The 20,448-nt window shown below is 46.8% G+C and overlaps 1 long non-coding RNA gene across 1 annotated transcript in view; it reads left to right on the top strand.

The window, feature by feature from the left end:
- The window catches only part of LOC103352270 (uncharacterized), a 140,749-nt gene extending 132,965 nt beyond the window's left edge, over nucleotides 1–7,784 (top strand). Inside the window, exons 4-5 of the long non-coding RNA XR_011386189.1 lie at nucleotides 167–484; nucleotides 3,546–7,784. This is a non-coding gene — a long non-coding RNA (uncharacterized lncRNA). The remainder of the gene's footprint in view (nucleotides 1–166; nucleotides 485–3,545) is intronic.
- Nucleotides 7,785–20,448: the final 12,664 nt, after the last annotated feature.

The following is a 20,448-nucleotide window of genomic DNA, read 5'->3' as shown; positions in this document are numbered from 1 at the left end:
GGAGGCTTCACATGCCTATCCTGTATTTATTCATACCATATATGATATGTTATTATGAATTACAGTCACCCTACTGTGCTGTAGAACACTTGAACTTGTTCATTATGTCCATCTGTGTTTTGGAATCCATTTGACAGCCTCCCTCTATTCGCTTCTCCGCCTCCAGGAATCTCCTTCATACAGTCAGACTGGCTTCCGTCTTATGTGATATTTGGCTTTGTGCTACTCTGCATTCTTTAGGTACTCTGTCATCACGTGTGTTTACTGGATGGTTGAACTGAGCAGTCTTTAAGCTCCTTATATGTGGGGTATATGTCCTGTTATCAACCTGCATCACAGACACCATGGACAGTGGGGACTACATGTACAGCACAAGACCTTCAGACAAATGAATGGGACTAGACTCCAGCCTCTGCTCCACCTGATGGAATAGCCGAGATGGATGGAGACTTCTTCCAACAAGCATCAGGCATTATTTGCACAGGTGAGCACCTGAGTGGTCAGCTCTGAGGAGGCACTTTCCAGTTGGCACACAGAACCCCTGGTGTCAGCAGTGGCCATCTGTTTTACGTGTCCAGTGCAGTTCTACCCTAGCACTGATTTTTTTCAGGCAACAATTATTGGGTGCTAACTGTGTATCAGTCTGGTGTTCTGTTGTCCCCTACCCCATCACACAAAGATGAATAGGACAGAATATGGAACTTCCATCCTCTGGGCAGAGGAGCACGTAACTGAGTCATCTGAGATAGGATAAAGTCTTGTACAGAAAGAACGAGTACTGCTTCCAAGGAAGGGTAGCGTTGGAAGGCTTGTAAGAGTGACTTCTGGTTACATTTTTTGTTGACAGGCAGAGTGGACAGTGAGAGAGAGAGACTGAGAGAAAGGTCTTCCTTCTCCGTTGGTTCACCCTCCAATGGCCGCCGCGGCCGGCATGCTGCGGCCGGCGCATCGCGCTGATCCGAAGCCAGGAGCCAGGTGCTTCTCGGGGTCTCCCATGTAGGTGCAGGGCCCAAAGACTTGGGCCATCCTCCACTGCACTCCCTGGCCACAGCAGAGAGCTGGCCTGGAAGAGGGGCAACCGAGACAGAATCCGGCGCCCCGACCGGGACTAGAACCCGGTGTGCCGGTGCCGCAGGCAGAGGATTAGCCTATTGAGCAGCGGTGCTGGCCTCTGGTTACATTTTGAAGAATGAGTAGGTTTTGGCCAGGAGTAAAAGTGTGGACACCAGAGAAGTAAATGGACATGATGAGGGGTGTGGGGGACTTTAGGTTGGGTAGGTTTGTAAGAATCAGAGTTGATCACCTTTTTAAAAATTATTTATTTATTTGAAAGTCAGAGAGAGGAGAGGCAGAGAGAGAGAGAGGTCTTCCATTCAATGGTTCACTCCCCAATTGGCCACAATGGCCAGAGCTGCACCGATCTGAAGCCAGGAGCCAGGAGCTTCTTCTGGGTCTCCCATGTGGTTGCAGGGGCCCAAGAACTTGGGCCATCTTATATTGCTTTCCCAGGCCATAGCAGAGAGCTGGATCAGAAGTGCAACAGCCGGGACTAGAATTGGCACCCATATGGGATGCCAGAGCTTCAGGCCAGGGCATTAACCTGCTGCACCACAGCGCCGGCCCCCAGAGTTGATCGATCACCTTTGGGTATGTCTAATGAGTTCTTCTCCAGGAAGTGCCCCTGAGCCCCTGTAGCAGGAGTGTTCCAATTTCCTCCTGACTACCGTTTCCAACTTCCATTCTCTTGTGAAAGGACATCAAAAAGTTCATGGAAAATGCATATCGTGAAAAACTACCCATGGGTTGTGGATTTCTCTTGCACCCAAAGAAACTTATCTTTGAAATCCATTTTTCCATGAACTTTTGAAGCCCCTTGTATTTGCCACAAATATTCGTCATGTGCGCATTTCTTTGATAGACTGGAAGCTTCAGAACAGAGAGCTTCAGGCTTCTTCATCTTCCTCTGTGCGTAAGGACCTGGTGCTTGGAGTGGACCAGGTGCCAGGGCACCCTCACATGGAAGACAAGGAGACGGTGCCCTCCTGCCCAGGCCTATCTCTAGGGACTGATTATCTCTATACTCACTACTGTTAAGAGACTTCTCAAATTTCTTATGTGGACATTTTCCATAACGATATGAGCATGTGTGAACATGCATGTATATGCATATGATATGTAATGAAGAATTCATATCAGATCCGTCAGTGACTTCAGCCTGGAAGTTGGATGAGAAGTGAGCAGGTAGGGACTATCTCAGGATGATTGAATATGACTGCCCATGTTGTGTACTGCACAATTCCAGGGTACCATTCATTTAGAAATAAATCTGCACTTTATAAACTTTTAAAAGACAAAAACGGGACAGTGCTGTGCTGCAGTGGGTTACACCGCTGCCTGCAGTGCCAGCATGCCGTATGCCCCTGCAACCACATGGGTTCGTGTTTCAGCTGTTCCAGCCCCAATCCAGCTCCTTGCTAATGCTCCTGGGAAAGCAGCAGAGATGGCCCGAATTCTTGGGTCCCTGTCTGGCATTGGCCTGGCTCAGCCCCTGCCGTTTCCAGTCATTTGGAGAGTGAAATAGAGGTTGGAAGATCTCTTTCTTTCTGTGTCTTGCCTGTCTCTCCCTCTCTCTGTAATTCTGGCTTTCAAATAAATAAATAAATCTAAAAAAATTTTAAAAAGTAAAAACAAACACAAAGAAATCAGGAGACTGTAAATGACTTTTATACTCTTTTCATGAATTCTTGGTATTTCTCCATAGTGTCCAAAATGGATGGGCATGGATTTCATATTCAAAAATTGTTTAAATGAATGAATTGCGGACAGTTTGAGAAATATTGAAAAAGCATAAAAGAGAAAATAAAAATGATCCATATTTTACCAACCAGAGACAAATAGAATTAACATTTTATTTCATAAAATTTGTTCTATTTATTTTAACAATGGTATTTTTGTTCTTTGAATAATTTGTATAACAAGGAAATATCCAAAGAATAAAACAAAAACTGTTTCAGCTTACCACTCAGATGACCTACAGTTAATGTGTGTGTGTGTGTGTTTCCTTCTAGCCTTTTTCTGTATTAATTGAAATCTTAGCTCTCATATAGTGACTGCTCCCTCTGAGCCAGGCCATGTGTTATGTGGCTGCCAGAAATTATCTCGTTTAACTCCCACATAAGCCTGTGAGTAGGAATTTCTCAGTCTCATCTCAGAGAAGGCAAAGAGCAAAGGTCAAGAAACTTGGATGAGCTGCCTTTTGAACCTCATGTTGCCTGACTCCAAAGCTAACACTGGTAATGGTTACACGACATTCCCTTAAATCCCAGGTGTGTGGTTATTGGCGTGGACACACACATTTGCTACACACAGACACACACACACACACACACACACACAAGCTTTGATTATGCTGTGCCTTTCATGCTGTCATCTGTTTTATTTTTTACTTAATATTTGATGATGTGCCTTTCACTAGGCCATGTGAAAACACTTTTAGAAAGAAGCTTAGGAAACTTGCTGTTTCTTTTTTTTTTTTTTTTTTTAAGTAAAGTTTTAAGTAAATCATTCTGGAAGCTCCGTTCTCCATGGACCACCAACCTTTGCCATCAGGCTTCCGGATCTATGGCTGGTACACACCCAGTTCTCAGGAGCCCACCTCCTGGGAGCCTCTGCCTGGCTTCTGTCTCATCCACTTCTGTTTCTTCCTCACGCTGGGAGTAGGAGAAGCAGAAGAAGCTGCGCTCACTCATCTTTACCCAGAGGCTGTCAGAAGAAACTAACTGCCCAAAGGCCTGCATGTTGTGACAGCACCTCCCGTGGGCATTGCCGCACTGTCTCAGAGGCTTTCTTCCACATGCATGTGTGAAATGTAAGTGTGTGTGTGTGTGTGTGCGTGTGCGTGTGTGTGTGTGCCATGTGAATACCCCAAGCGGCTGAGAAGGCATTTTCCAATCCAGAAATTAATGGGCAAGTTAAGCAATCAGGACAGTATAAAGTCTTCAGCAAGAGTTGCAACAAAAATTTAGGGCACAGAGCACCAAGTGTTTAATAGAATGCAGACTGATGGCATCTAAAGTGGAACAATCACTGCAGGCCCTCTCGGCTCCAGGACGCGAACGGTGCGCTCTGTGGATTCGCAGTGGGACCCCCACATGCCTGCCTCCCAAACGTACTTGACAAAGAATCCAGTGGAGCAGCGGCAGCTTTCTTGGAGGTCAGTGTCCTGCAGTACGTAGTTTGAGAAATACTGATGTATGTACTGTTGATTCAGTAATTTAATTCCATTCGATAACTGACTAATTCCTGGGGACTCAAAACATGGTCCATGACGCAGTGGCACCAGCCTCCTCCAGGAAATACAGCATCCACCTTCTACCTCCCTTGCCCCCACTTCTTTGACAGATTTGGAATGGGCAATTTAATAGGATTTTCAGGTCATACACAGGGACTTAGACTTCAAGACAGATGCACTGCTGTTAAGGACATGAACGCTCTTGATAAAAATGGGATTCACCATCTAGAGTTTAATTTCACAGGGTGTGCGTCACACATTTTTTAAAATAATGTACGAAAAGCACAGGCAACAGAAAACGTATCTGAATCCTGTGCTTTCTCGGACTGCCAGCCCATGGAGCACTTTTCTCTGCAGGCACATTCTGCAGCTGCCTCACTCGGACCCGAAACCCCCGGGAGCCCCCAGGTGTCTCCTGAGTCCTCCTCCTTTCCCTTTTCAGTAGAGAGTGCAGTCCCATAGCCTGGCCGCATTTGGAACAGAGAGACAGGCAGCCACATCGCATTAGCTGATGGCAGTGGGTGGCGAGGGGTTCCAGCTGGGAGCACACAGCCAAAGCCCCCCGTAATGGCCCCGTCAGCTGTCAGGCTGTAAACACATTTCTTCCCATTCAGTGCCTCATTTGCGCCTCTCTGACCTCTGTGGTTCTCGGATCCAGGCCACGTGGCCCAGATGGCATAATCTGTGAGGCCAAAGCAGGTGACAGTAGGGCTGCTGTTAGGTAATCAGTGACTATAATTAGCTGGGCTGGAAACGATAATGGGACCAACTGCAGGGCCAGGGGGAGGGCTGCTGGGGTTAGGGGAAAGCCCTGGATGGGTGGAGAACCAGCAGGGGAGAAAGGCTTGCTTCCTCCCTCCCTCCCTTCCCTCCTCTCCTAACATTGTGTTTTCTGTGTGTGTCCCGAGGCTTCATTCACAAAGAGGTCAGAGCCGGGCACTGGCAATTCAGTGAGTGAGTTGTTAGGCAGCTGATCAGTTTTGTTTCACAGAAGCGTTTCCAGAAATCTATGGTTCAGTTTGGCTAAGCAGTCGGCTCTAAAGGTTTTGTGGGAGCAAGTGTGGAGGAGGGCTATGAGAGGGTTAGAAGTTGACTGTTAGGAGTCAGACACACTGACATCCCATGTCAGCAGCTCAGGCTGGCTCACCAGCCTCTGTGTCTCCCACACTGGATCCCAACACTCACCCTGAGGCTGTTGGGGTCATGTATCTCCAGCAATATTGCCAGAAACATACATGACGTGCAGTAGGTCCTCTGGAAATATCCCTTTCCTTCTTGATGGCTATGACTTTGTACGTGATGCGCATACAACGGAACCAATTAATGACAATAGCAAGGACAAGGAGAAATCTCCCAGTACAAATGTAAGAAGGACTCTGTGAATAGGGGAAACTCGGTTATGTTTGTCAAAAAAGAGGTTGATAAATGAAGCTGGAAGTGTTTGTAACTTATACCAGGAGGAGAACAGTTCTGTATTTTCTGAATCAAAGTGAGAGAGATGGGGCAGGGCAGTCAAGGTGAAGAAGATGTGTCTGTGACGTCGCCCGCCGTCCATGGCTGGCTGTCGAGGAACGCAGCACAGTGTTGTGGCGCTCACTGGAAGCATTGTTGAAGCAGGGTCACTTTGCCTTAGCTGAAGGTCTATAGTGAAACTCTGCTGTCCATCGTATGTCCTCTCCTCACCTGCAACCATTTTTTCCTTTCTTTTCTTACTTAATTAATAAATATGTGTGTACCCATAAGCACACACACACACGCGTGAGCACACACACACACACAGGAGGAAAATTCAAGATTCATAGAAAATAGAACTAAAATATAGGTATATTTTGCTGTTAAAGTTTCAAAATCTATGCATAGTTTTTTTTTTACAATACACATTTTCCATGAAGTTCCTTTAATTGTCCCCTAGAGATACAAAAGCAAAAACCAACTAACTATGATCCAGAAAAACTAGCCAGTTAATTTGGAGTAGATCCATTTAGACACAGATATTTCTTCATCAATATGAGTCATATTGACTTCTTGGAGAATAATTTCTCCCTCCATTTAATATGCAGTTTTGTATTTTCTACCTTCTTTACTAACTGTTAAGGCATGAAGAGTTCTACCAATCTTTTTGTACTATTATCTTTTTAATTTAAATAATTAGCATGCCCTAAAATTCACATTGTAAAATGTATGCTCAGTGGTTTTTAGCATCTTCTTGATGTTGGACTACCCTGACCAGTACTGAATTCTGGACATTTCTCCCAAAAGCAATCTCATTGCCATTTGAAGTCACTCTCTATTTCTGTCTCCCTTCAGCCCCAAGCTAATAATAATTAGAGTACTATGAGATGTCATTAATTATCAGCCCATCTCCTCACAGCTGGATAGGAAGTTGCTTACAACCCCTGGTTAATAGTAACTAGAGTACCTTGAGATGCACTGGGTTATTGATTCAACTCCTCCCAGGTGGATAGGTAACTTGCTTGCATCCCATAGTTAATAGTAACAGGGTTACTGTGAGATACCATGAGTTACTGATTCAGCTCCTCACAGTTGGATGGAAAAGTTGCCTACAACCCCTAACTGATAGTACCTGAACTGTGAAGTGCCCCAAGTTATTTGTCCAGCTCCTCATAGGTGGATCGGTAACTTGCTTAGAACCCATAGTTGAAAGTAACCTTGGCTCACTGGGTTAATCCTCTGCCTGCGGCACCAGAATCCCATATGGGCACCAGGTTCTAGTCCCTGGTTGCTCCTCTTCCAGTCCAGCTTTTTGCTGTGGCCTGGGAGGGCAGTGGAGGATGGCCCAGGTGCTTGGGCCCCTGCACCCATGTGGGAGACTGGGAAGAAGCACCTGGCTCCTGGCTTCAGATGGGCATAGCGCCAGCCGTAGTGGCCATTTGGGGAGTGAACAAAAAAACGGAAGGAAGACCTTTCTCTCTGTCTCTCTTTCTCTCACTGTCTAGCTCTATCTGTCAAATAGGAAGGAAGGGAGGAAGGAAGGAAGGAAGGAAGGCAGGAAGGCAGGCAGGCAGGAAGGCAGGAAGGAAGGAACCAGAGTACTCTGAGATGCCCTGGGTTATTGATCCAGCTTCTCACAGTTAGATGGGAAAGTTGCTTACAACCATGTGTCATCTATGATGACAAACAACGTGTAGGGGCTGGCACTGTGGCGCAGCAGGTTAACGCCCTGGCCTGGAGCGCTGGCATCCCATCTAGGTGCTGGTTTGAGACCTGGCTGGTCCATTTCTGATCCAGCTCTCTGCTGTGGCCTGGGAAAGCAGTGGAAGATGGCCCAAGTCCTTGGGCCCCTGCACCCACGTGGGAGACCCGGAAGAAGCTGCTGGCTCCTGGCTTCGGATCAGCGCAGCTCCAGCCGTTGCAGCCAGGGAGTGAACCATCGGATGGACAAGCTCTCTCTCTCTCTGACTCCCCTCTCTCTGTGTAACTGACTTTCAAATAAATAAATAAATCTTTAAAAAACAAAACAAAACAAAAAAAACAATGCTGTAGTGATCAGTCTGTGAAATTTTGATCCAATTAGATCATACTTTTGAGTTGTATCAGCATTAACATGCACACACACACACTACCTTAAGTTGATAAGTTTTACAGTTTTAGATGATGTGGTTATGGGAAAATTCAGAATTAAAACAAATCTTTAAATCTGCTGAATTACATTCTTTGGGGGCATTTTCTGAGGAAAGGACTCATAAAGATTTAACTGATAATGAATGTGGTCATTGCAAAACTGCTTTTGCAAATACTGCCTTGAGGAGTTTGCCAGACATTGGAAATTATGAAATCATATTACTCTGTGGTTTCATAGTAGAGGTTAATTCCTGAGTCCACTCTTTGCACTTTGGGTTCTTCTGCACAGCCCAAGGACCTTGCAGGAAGAGAGGCCAACAGAGGGGTATGGAGTGGAATCAATTCTCTTCATAGTTTCCAGGATTGATTTTGAAAGTTTAATTTCAAAAAACAATAATCTTAATATTATACAAAAGGAATCTGGGAACTGTATTAAAAATCCTTTATATCTTTATACACATAGACTGTATTAAACATCCATTCCAATGACAATGGTTATTATTACCAGGCTTCACATGAAATGGAGGTTATGAGACTCTGAGGCCCAGGGGCTATGCTAAGTGTTTCATATGCATTATTTCATTCAACAGCCTCTCACAATCATCTGCTGAATTGTTTAAGAAAAGGAGGTCAGAATATTGCACAATGCAAATGGTGGGCAAGCAGAGTGCTGCTCTGGGTGTCCGTTGGCACGTCCGTTCTTCCTTAGCAATTGACCCCTCTTCTCAGTGCTTGATTTGCCTCCTGCGGTCTCGCCTGGCCCATCTCAGTCTTCAGCTGAGCTCCTGAACCCAGACATCTCTGGGGAGGCCTGTGCCTTATGGAGAGAGCTTGCTTTGAGTCTTTGTTCTGCCCTTGGGCAAGTGACTTGACCACTCTGTGGTTCAGTTTCCCAGTCTTTACAGTGGGGATAAAAGTATCGACTTTGGGAGCCAGCATTGTGGCACAAAAGGATAAGCCACTGCCTCTGATGCCACGATCCCATGTGCGTGTTGCTTCTAGCCCTGGCTGTTCTGCTTCTGCTCTAGCTCCCTGCTAAGGCATCTGGGAAAGCCATGGAAGATGGCCCAAGTGCTTGGGCCCCTGCCACCAACATGAGAGACACAGAAAGTGTCCAGGTTCTTGGCTGTTGTGGCCATTTAGGGGAGAGAACCAGCGAATAGGTGATCTCTCTGCCTTTCCCTCTTTCTCTGCAATTTTGTCCTTAAAATAAATAAATAAATAAATAAATAAATATTTTTTAAAAAGAGTTACTATGCATTTTTGCAAAATGAAGCTAAGGACTTAACAGTTACTGATTGCCATGGCAGAGGGAGTCCAGCTTTGAAGAGATGGCTCCACGCCTGTGCCCTGAGGTAGCTGCAGAAGAGGACTCTGGGCAGCTAGTTCCACCTTGTGATTGTTGCACCCAGGAGGACACAGGGCTGGAGAGCAGCCGTGACTTGTCCCGAGTCACACTGCTTGTCAGCAACACACACTTCACAGTGATTATCTGGAATGCTCTGCGTGGCTTCCTTCTGTCTCAGGCCAAAGCAAAGCCTAACGTGTCTTAGTTAGCATCAGCACACAGGGTTCTATGTCTGCACTCCGTGCTACCAGCGTTTCCTTATTGAGTCTTTGGTCTAATCCACAGCAGTCACTGGACGCCCCTGTGTTGTCCCAGCACTGAGGACAACCATGGATATAACCCAGACTGCAAACCAGGCACTGTGCCCTCAGTACATTTTACGTGATGCCCTGGGAAGGAATCCAACTCTTCAGTCATTTTGTAGGTGTGGCAACAGAAGATGAAAAAATAAGGCGTGTCCCAGGTTACAAAGATACGAAATGGGAGAATTTAGGAAAACCTTATCACCATCAAGACCTCTGCTGCAGCTCTGTGTGGCCTTGGGCAAGTTACTTAAACCCCCCTTTGTCCACACTTCCTTCTGTGAAATGGAATAACAGTAGTAGCTGCCTTAACAGATGTGGTGAGGATTATTAATGCTTGTAAAGTGCTTGGAAGAATGCCTGGCACATAGTATGAGCTCAATAATGCCAGCTTTAAACAGAACAAACAAAACAAAACATGGTACAGTTTTGTCTGCTTCCAAAGCTTGCACTCTGCTACTCCCTGCTGCCTCTCAAGGAATCAGGGAATTGAATTCATACATAGAAACCCAGAACGAGACTGAAGATCACAAAGCATCGGAAAGCGTGGCCTCCTTAGAAAAAGCACTCACTCACAGATACACACACACACACACACACACAGAGCTACTTTTAATAGCTGGTAAGAGCCAGAGGAAATCCAATTACAGATGAATCAATCGATTAAAAAGAAAGGGGGAAGAATAAAGGAAAGAATGTTGGAGAGACACAGAGTCAAATTACAGCCAGATAATGGAATTATGGGGTCTACAGAACAAATTGGGAGAAACAGCAAAGGGATTCGGGCCGGGAGCTTGTTCACAGCTCTGTAAGGAGCTGATTCTTTCTCAGCCCCTAAAATGCAAAAGATCAGATTCGGGCCAATGCTGGAAGCCAGGGAGCTGCCTGGACTGCACAGAACCGGGGTTGTCTGTGTGCAAATCATATTTTACAGAGAGAAGATCCGCGGCAAGCAGCTTCTGGAGCAAGGGGGTCGTGTTTGGCTCCTGCACATGCTCACAAAGGGCCCAGATGCAGGCAGTCCTCAGTCCTCGGTCTGCAAAAGTAGAGCCAGGCTTCCTAATTTTGTTTCCTGAGAAATTTTGCCTTTGCTGTCAATGAAACATCTCATAGTTAAGTACAGTTTCTTAAAGAAACATCGCACAGTTAAGTACTATTTATTTCTTGCATACAAACACTTGGGAAAAAAAAACACGTGCACTTTTAATTTTATTTTCTATTTCTGGGGAAGGGGGTGATGAGAAGAAGGTGGGGCTGTTAATCCAGCGACAACCAGTACAGCTGTGTCTATTATTGGTGGGTTCTGGAGTAACATCCGTTTCCAAGTATTTATGGAAAGGCGTCCTTAACTAGGCCACATAAAGAGCCAGCGCATCTATAAATAAATTAGGGAGGCTGCGTGGCGCAGGCGGCTGCCCGGCTCCCGAGCCCCGCCGGCCCTGCAGCGCAGCTGTCCCTTTGTGCCCGGCTTCCTCGGCTCCATTGTCGGCGAAATCGCACCGGAGCTGGGCGGCGTGTGCGGGGGCGGGGATTGGCTCCGCCGCGAAGGTGGGCTTCTCCGCGGGCTGTGGCCCCAGCAGCGCAGGTGACCTGGAGGCGGTCAGCTCCTAGGAGCAGCTGCACCCAGCCCAGGCTGTAACAGATGGTGGTGGAGGACAGCACAAGACGACAAGAATGACAAAAGAACCCTGACCCAAGGGGAGCAGGGCAAGAATGAGGGACAGTCTTCCAGAGCGTGGGAGCCCGGTCCTTCGTGTCCACCTGCGAATGGACGCGGCTGCTACCCGGCTGCTCGCTCTGGGGCAGGCGTGAAAGACTGGAGCCCTACCGGCGGGTTCTTTCCCGTATGCTCAGTAAGGAGGTCTGAAAATCTTCACAATAAAATACAACAAGCAGTGCTTCCCGCTGGAGACGGGAGCAAAGGGCTACTTGTGCTTGGCCCTCATTTCTGGATCTTGCAGGAATCGTTCCTTGGGAGGCATCTCGTCCTCGAATGCTGGCACATGAATGGGCAGCACTGGTATATCCCAGGGAATAAGCGGATGCTCAGGACCCCAGGCCCACTGGATCAGAACCCGCAGCTTTGCAGGATCCCCTGGGGTTCCTCCTCACATCTCATCTGAGAAGTGCTCATTCATAGAAATTGGTATTACTTTTATCTGCACCTTAGGATCACCTGGAGTTAACGGGGTGACTTGTGTAGGGCAGAATGTGCGTAAAGTCCCCACCCCCGGTGCCTGTGAATGGGTCCTTACTTGGGAACCGGGTCTTTTTAGATAATCAAGTTAAGACGAAGTCATTAGAACAGACTCTAATCCCGTAAGACTGCAGCCTTGTGAAAAGGGGAAATCCGGACACCCAGACAGAGACGCGCACATAGAGCATGTCCCAGGAACACGAAGGCACAGAGGGCGGTGATCTATCCACAAGGGAAGGAGTGCTGAGGATGGCTGACACCCACTGGGTGCTCGGAGGGAGAGCAGGAGGGAGCAGGCTTTCCCTTGTGGCCTTCGGGGACAACCCACCCTGCCAACACTGATCTCTGGCTTCTGGCCTCCAGAACTGTGATGGATTTCTACTGTTTCAGCCACCAATTTTGTTATCCTGTTGTGGCAGCCTTAGCAGACTGATACGCCTGACTACTTCTAAGGACAACCCTGGTCTCTGAGCTTCGTCTGAAACATTTGCCGTCAAAACACCTAGTGGTGGGGTCACAGGCCTGCGTTTCCTGAACATTCACTGTGAGATTCTAATGCAGTGCAGTGTTTGGAAACTAAGGACTCCTGTCCGTCCATCACCCAGTTCTTGCTTCTGCTTTCCGGGTCCTACCTAAACATGGAAGCGTGTAAGGACCAATCTGTTTGGAAACTGCCTACGGTGGACACACATTAATGGAGCAATGCATGCCATCTACCATAGAAATGTCCAATTGTGTAGAGCAATTTTTGAATGAAGTCAAAACTGCCTATGACCGGCGCCGTGGCTCAATAGGCTAATCCTCCACCTTGCGGCGCCGGCACACCGGGTTCTAGTCCCGGTTGGGGCGCCGGATTCTGTCCCGGTTGCCCCTCTTCCAGGCCAGCTCTCTGCTATGGCCAGGGAGTGCAGTGGAGGATGGCCCAGGTGCTTGGGCCCTGCACCCCATGGGAGACCAGGAAAAGCACCTGGATCCTGGTTCCTGCCATCGGATCAGCGCGGTGCGCCGGCTGCAGCGGCGGCCATTGGAGGGTGATCCAACGGCAAAGGAAGACCTTTCTCTCTCTGTCTCTCTCTCTCACTGTCCACTCTGCCTGTCAAAAAATAAAAAACAAACAAACAAACAAACAAAAAACAAAAAAAACTATGATTTTTTTTTCCATTACAAAGATAAGAAACTGATACTCTGAGGGGTTGCGTGACTTGCCCAAGGCCGTCCAGTCCATCTGGATTTGAATCCAGGCAGTTGAGAGTCCATTCTCCTCACCCTCTTCTAATACAGGTTAGAACTTTTGAACCCTGTTTGCCCAGTGCACAAGGGGCCAACAGTTGTCCAAACAAGACTCCCTCCAGCCCCTGAGAGATGGAGATGCTTGGTCCGTCCCTGATCTGCATCCTTGGGTGGTGGTGATGGGGGAGGGGTACAGTTTGGTGTTGGGGAAGGAATCCTGTGGGCCCAGTAGACACCCATGGCACTGAGATTTGCCCTTGGAGCACCTGGGAAGTGGATGAATTAGATGGAGACTGAGGGGCCTTCTTCTGACCCTGACTCTGGGAAGGGCTCTCTTGCCCTAGGACCCTTGATGTTCACTCCTGAGAAATGGGATAATAGATTCTGCCTTCCCTATCTTGGTAGGTCTTTTTTTTTTTTTTTTCAAAAAAAAAAAGATTTATTTTTATTTATTTGAAAGTCAGAGTTACACAGAGAAGGAGAGGCAGAGAGAGAGAGGTCTTCCATCCGATGGTTCACTCTCCAGTTGGCCCCAACGGCTGGAGCTGCACCGATCTGAAGCCAGGAGCCAGGAGCTTCTTCTGGGTCTCCCACATGGGTGCAGGGGCCCAAGAACTTGGGCCATCTTTACTGCTATCCCAGGCCATAGCAGAGAACTGGATAAGAAGTGGAGCAGCTGGGACCCGAACCTGCGCCCATATGGGATGCCAGAGCTTCAGGCCAGGGCATTAACCCACTGTGCCACAGCGCCAGCCCCCTATCTTGGGCAGTCTTGAGGGGACTCCAGTCAGAAAACAGATGGGAATATGCTTTGTGAACTACAAATATGATGCCTACGACAAGTTGGCATGGGAAGAGAACAAAGAGAACTCAGGTCTTTCCATGAAAAGATCACTCCTCACTTGCACAGCTGGGGCAGTTGGTCCTCTTGACCATTTGGTTTCTAATCAGTTACCACCAAACCATTTCCAAACTCAAGTGGCAATGGGGTACAAGGAGCAGGAGAGTCAGAGGCGAAGCTTTGCAGGGAGCTTATGCCAGTCGTAACTCCCACCCTCCCAGGACACCGCCCGTGATGGACCTGATATTCAGTCAAGGACAGTGTGACCCCTACTAATAGATTGTACTGCAGCTGCATTCTTTTAGGTGAGGGCTGTTATTCCTTCTCACCTTTGGAAATCTTGATCCGCTCCCTCCCTGCCCCACCACCTCCACTAGTGGGCAGGACCTGGCTCTCTGAGCAGGGTTCAAAAGTCCTGATGCTGTTAATGATTTCCACCTTCAATTTTCTCATTGATTTCTTTATCCACTCACTCTGCCACTATTCCCTTGGAGTTTACTCTGTCCCAGACACTGTACGCCATGGGGAATATCTCAAGGAATTTGTAAGCAGTCCCATCTAAAGCTGCACACAGCTCATGCTGGCTGTGTATGCTGCTCTGTATAGGCTTCACGGTGACGTGTCATGGGGCAGAGGGAGTTGGAGCTGAGGCAGAAGATGTAAGCTCTGCTCTTACTCCTTGCTGTGTGACACTGGGCAAGTCACAGCCACTCTGAGTCTGTATACTCATCTGTAAAGTGAGGTTATGTGATGAGAGTCTGTATTTACCAAGTGCCAACCACTGCTCTAATGTTTTATCGGTCAACAACTTTTATATGTTAATAACTTCAGGCGATAAGAATTACTAGTATCTCAGATGAAGCCATGGAGGCTGGTACCCTCTAAGTGAAGAGTTTTCTCAGCTCATGGTCTGGTGGCTGGAAGGTACAGCAGAGTGATGCTGGCTGGTAGGGGCCCCTTCACTTCATCCCAGCATGGCAGATAAGAAAGGGAATTGGTATGTAGATAACAGACCAAGTAAATGGGGTGGCCTCCCTTATAATAACCTGCTCTGGTGAGAACTAGCCAGGGTCCTGCAAGAACTACATTAAACTCTTCTGAGGGGGAAGCTCCAGGATCTAATTATCTTTTACAAGGCCTCACCTCCTAGAGGTCCCATCACCTCAACATCATAACCACACCGGGGACCAAGCTTCCAACATATGCAACTATGGGTGGAGAAACTTACAACCAAGCATAGCAGGTGAGATTGTTGGAGTTAGTGCTATGAGGACACCAAGCCCAATGCCTGGCCCAGCATAATTGTTCAGGCGTGGTGGCTGTGGTTGTTGCTTAAAGTCCATTTCACAGATAAGGAAGCTGAGTCGCAAATACTCAACAGCTTTGCTTATGATTGCACAGCTAAGGAATGGCTGAGCAGGGATCCCAAACAGCTCTGCCTTGGCTCCAAAGATCACTTGTCTTCTTCCTGCAGTAACATAGTGCTGCTAAGTTGCATTCATTGAAGGAAAGAAAAAAAAAACATACTTTTGATTTATTCATTTTTCTAAAATGGCCTGGAATTCTGGCTCCCAAGGGCAAGCTGTGTCTCTAACCTGTTTTTGTATTTGCTTTTTTTTTTCCTTTAGTTATCCTGTTTCATTGGTCGAAGATCACCATACAGTCCCTTTGTCCACCGTTGGGTCAATTCAAAGGAAAGCAGAAGACATTAGGAGACACTGATCATAGGCTACAGGTCTTTCTCAAGGCGCATGCTAATGAGTCCTGCCTTCCACTGTGACTCACATTGGCCCTCACCCAGGCCAAGCAGGGTTATGACTCACTCTGGCTTCTAACAGCCTCAAAGGCTACATACATTTGAGTCTAATCTTCAAGGCCAAAGAGCACCACAGCTCTTTAAGGCACACCGCTGTGGTTGGCACATGCTCTTTCCTTCAGCCAAGGGGAACTCCATGCCTCTGTGGGTTTTTCCCTTTCTGCTGCTAGCATCTTCTTCGGTCCTACCCTGAGAAAATTGTCAGTCAAGGGTGCAGACTCAGTTTCATGAGATCAAGTTACGAAAACTGCAGGGCTGAGAACTTAGGTGAATTTTGTGGGATTGCAAAAGAGTTAGAGACTGGGGAAGCCAAGTCTGCACCAAGTGAAGTTTATGAGGAATCCTAGCAAATCCTAGCCTCTCTGTGCTGTGTCATCACAGACTGCTGGGCCTGTGGCTTCACACACAGGTCTTAATTAACAGACAACTCATCCTGAGGAAAGCCGAGAATGAGCCTTGGAACAGGTCCCCCCACCTCCTGTTTGGCCTCCCTCCAGCTTGCGCCATCATCATGTCACTCTCTCATGCTTAAGATCTTTAACAACTTCCCTTTAACCTCCACTTAACAAGAGGAAGAAGTTTTTATAGCCTAAATGGAAAGGAGAAAAGGAACCAGACCTCTCCTCTCCCATTCTGCCTTCTTGCTGCACCTGACCACCTGTTGTTCTCGAAGGCTCAGCTCTGTGATTTCCTCTTCTGGTTTGTCCAGCTGCGCTGGGTGCCCATCTGTGCAGCTGTTACACCTTGGGCTTCCTTCTAGCCCACCCTTTACAGCTCTTCACTGTTCTCTGGTTTTGCATTTAATCATCTTCCTTCTCAGCCATGCCGTGTGTCCTCCTGGGCCAGGGCCTTGTTGGCAGTAGTGATGTAGTATGTGTTCAGACTGACGAGTGACATAGCAGAGTGATAAGAAATTTACCTGTGTCTAATTTTATGCTGTTGTAGATTCATGGGAAATAAAAAGAAAGATAGTTCTCCCTCTTACAGTAAGGGTAACTAGTCTATGTGGCCGAAATCTGAATTTTCCCTACTTTTAAACAGGGCAGTTAATAGTCTTTTTTTGGAATTTGAGATTGGATAAAAGGGGAAGGTAGACTCTCACCACCCCCAATTCAAACACACAACATTTTTATTAATTTAAAGCATAGTTGGCCCTCTGTATCCACAGGTTCTGAAGATGTTTTTCTTGGTCATTATTTCCTAATCAGCAGTACAGCATATCAACTACTTGCATGGCATTTATGTTCTATTAAGTATTGTTGAGTATTCTAGGGTTAGCTTACAGTATACCAGGGGATGTTCAGGAGCCCATGGGAAGATTACACTGTATCATACAAGGGCTTGAGCACCTGCGCAGGGCTCCTGGAGCCAGTCCTCCAAGGACACTGAGGAACAACTCTACAGACCCATTGAATCTGAAGTAGAGCCGGGCTTCTTCAAGATTTAAAGAGGGCAGGTACCTACTGACTGCGTTGTTTGGGTCCACAGGGTCTGAGTCAAGGGCACGGTTGTGAGAATGTTGGATGAGTTGCTCCAGCTGCAAGGTGGATTCATGATGGCCTTCGAGTGTTGAGTGCAGTGGCCAAAGGTTCACAGCAGAGCTCCCTGTGTCTGAGCTGCTGCTGGGAAGTGGAGCTGCTGGTTCAGCCTCTATTTTGGAGGTCTGCGACAACTGAACCAAGACTTACAACAGCAGCATCAGCACTAGGAACCGGAGAATGAGAATGGCAGCTCAAGTCTCCTTACCACCTCACACTCTGTCCACCATTTGCATGGATCTAGTAAGCCTAGGATTCTTGCATCTTCTAAGTAAAAATGGGATTCCAGGAAAAATGAGTAGTGCTGGGTTGCCTCCAAGAGCAGGGCGGTCCTGAAGTACATTTGCATAACAAAGGAGCCTTGTGAACAAAGGGAACAGACCACTGGGCTTGCAAATGAATCAGCCAGAAGAGAAAGGTTTCAGTTCAATAGGCACCTATAGAGCACTGGCTCAAGGCTTGAGCAAGGGTGTCATGGTGGATAAGTCTTGGGTCCCTCCGTCTGGTGCTGACTTGCAGCCTCTGGGGCAGACCAGACGGCTACACACTCAGGACTGCGATTTAATCCGGCAAACAGAAGTAAGGGGAGCACCGAGAGGAAGGGGACTGAGCCAGGACTCAGAGGCAGGGAAACTTTTCTGGAGTAGATAGATGGTGCTTGAACTCATCCTAGTCAACTCAGTTTGCAGTTTTAAAAAAATCTGAAGGGTGTGCTACACACCAGGGAGACAGGAGGAGACATAAATGTGTGTAGGTTATCCTGGAGCATGGAGAATTTACATGTCATTGGGTATTACTTGAAAGTGAAATAAATGACCTTAATGACGGGAAATAAGATTATAAAATTAGAACCAAACAACCCTTAACTTGATCTTCAAGATAACAGGCAGAGGGGCAGCCTTTTTGTTTACCAATTCGGTGAAGCCTTTAAGTTTACAGGTTGGGACACTGGCATCCCATTCCCAGAGTGCCTGATTCCAGTCCCAGCTACTCTGCTTCCATTACAGCTCCCTGAAAGGTGCAAACTGGAAGGCCATGGAGATGGCTCGATTATTTGAGGTCCTGTCACCCATGTGGGAGACTGAGATGGAGTTTCAAGCTCCTGTTTCATTCCTGGCCATTGTAGACTTTTGGGGAGTGAATTAGAAGATGAAATCTCTCTCTCTCTCTACTGTTCAAATAAAATAAAAATAAAAAAAAATTTAAAAGCAATAATGAGATGAAATCAGAATGTTTTAAGGAGGACAAATTTTCTTCAGGATGACACATTAATTAATGCAATGTTAGGTGATATGACAGATAAATCCTAAAACTCCAGTTGTTTAATGCAACACAAGATTATTCTTTTGAGCGGTAATTGGTAACAACAAGAGATCTACACAATGAGATTATTCAGAGTACCCGGCTGCTACCGACTCTGATTTCCAGGATGTGGCTTCTAAGTTATCTGGCCATTGACATCAAGCCAGTAGGTTAGACAAGGAAACTGAGAAGGCTTCTCAGAAAGTTTTGAGAGATTAGGTCAGGGTTGGATATGTCATTTCCACACACATTCCTTGGTTAAGAAATCAATCAGATCTGGGGCCAATGCTGTGGCACAGCGGGTTAAATCTGCGGCCTGCAGCTCCAGCATCTCATATGGGTGCCTGTTCGAGTTCAGCTGCTCCACTTCTGATCCAGCTCTCTGCTATGGCCTGGGAAAGCAGCAGAAGATGGCCCAAGTCCTGGGGCCCCTGCACTCACGTGGGAGACCCAGAAGAAGCTCCTGGCTCCTGTCTTCGGATCAGCTCAGCTCTGGCTGTTGTGATCATTTGGAAAGCAAACCAGCAGATAGAAGACTCTCTCTCTCTCTCTCTCTCTCTGTTTCTCTACCTCTCTCTGTAACTCTTTCAAATAAATAAAATAAATCTAAAAAAAGAAATCAACCAGATCTCCACCACAAATAGCTTGGGAGCTTGGAAAATGTAGGTGAGGGTATGAGAAAATAATTTTCCCTCTACTTTGCATAGTTCTTGTTGGGACAGACCCTTGTCACAAAGGGTAGATTATGAAGAGAAAAACAAATAGCATGTATAGACTCATGCATACATAGCAAACATACAAGATACGAAAAGCAAAGTGAATGAATCTCCAAGAGGTGGCTTTGGGTTTAAATTTAAATACCATTGTCCACTGAAACAAAATAAAGGAGTGTGCAGGGAAGGCTGGTTATGGGGAGTGCTATGGTTAAGTGTCTGCTGGCAAACTCATGTTGAAACAAAATAGGCGCAGACTGATACTAAAGAGGTGGGCCCTTTATGGGGTGACGTGGCCATAAAGGCTCTATGCTCATGAATGGATTAATGCTTTATTTGGGGCATGGGTTAGTTATTGAAGAAGGGAGATGAATCTCTACCTTCTCTCTCTCATGCTCTCTCTCTCTCTCTCTCTCCTCTATCTCTTGCATATGATGCTCTCAATGATATTATGACACAGCCAGAAGGCCCTTACCAGTTGTAGTTTCTTCTTTTTTTTTTAGAAATTTGTTTATTTATTTGAAAGGCAGAGTTACAGAAAGAAGAGAGAGAGAGGGAGATGGGGAGAGAGAGAGAGATCTTCTATCTATTGGTTCACTCCCCAGATGGCTGTAGCAGCTGGAGCTGTGCTGATCCGAAGCCAGGAGCCAGGAGTTTCTTCCAGGTCTCCCACATGGGTGCAGGAGCCCAAGGACTTGGGCCATCTTCTACTGCTTTCCCAGGTCACAGCAGAGAGCTGGATCTGAAGTGGAGCAACCAGGTCTTGAACACCACCTACACCACAGCGCCAGCCCCCAGTTGGATCTTTTTAATCTTGCATTCTCAGCCTCCGGGGCCATGCTTCAAATGAACTTATATGATTTATAATTTGCCCAGTTGTGGCATTCTGTTCCAGCAGTAGAAAACAGACTCAGACACCCCTGAGGAGAAGTAAAGAAAGGTAAAGTTTGCTATGTATGCAATTTAAAGTCCTTCTGCCTGAAGCTGTTTAGTTAGTTTCTTCTTGGTACAAAGAGGGACACCCATAAGAATGGGAAGTTGCCATTCAGAGTTTCTCTTATGTCTGTGGTTTCTCAAAATAAACAATTCAAAATAATCCTTCTGCCAGTAAAGTAGACTCTGGGATGACATATACTGGTCTCTTACGTAAGCCACTTGTTACCCTGGAGGAAAGAGAAGCAAGTGTGGTGAATGACTAGTCCAATTTTACACCAAAACACCACTTAGCATCTGTAGAATATGGATTTAAAGGACACGAGACAAAAGGATTGATGTAGTAGTTCATGCT

The sequence above is a fragment of the Oryctolagus cuniculus genome, chromosome 2, assembly GCF_964237555.1.
Source record: "Oryctolagus cuniculus chromosome 2, mOryCun1.1, whole genome shotgun sequence".
Taxonomy (NCBI): Eukaryota; Metazoa; Chordata; class Mammalia; order Lagomorpha; family Leporidae; genus Oryctolagus; species Oryctolagus cuniculus.
The sequence above is the reverse complement of the archived record's forward strand: the minus strand, read 5'-3'. Positions and strand labels throughout refer to the sequence as shown.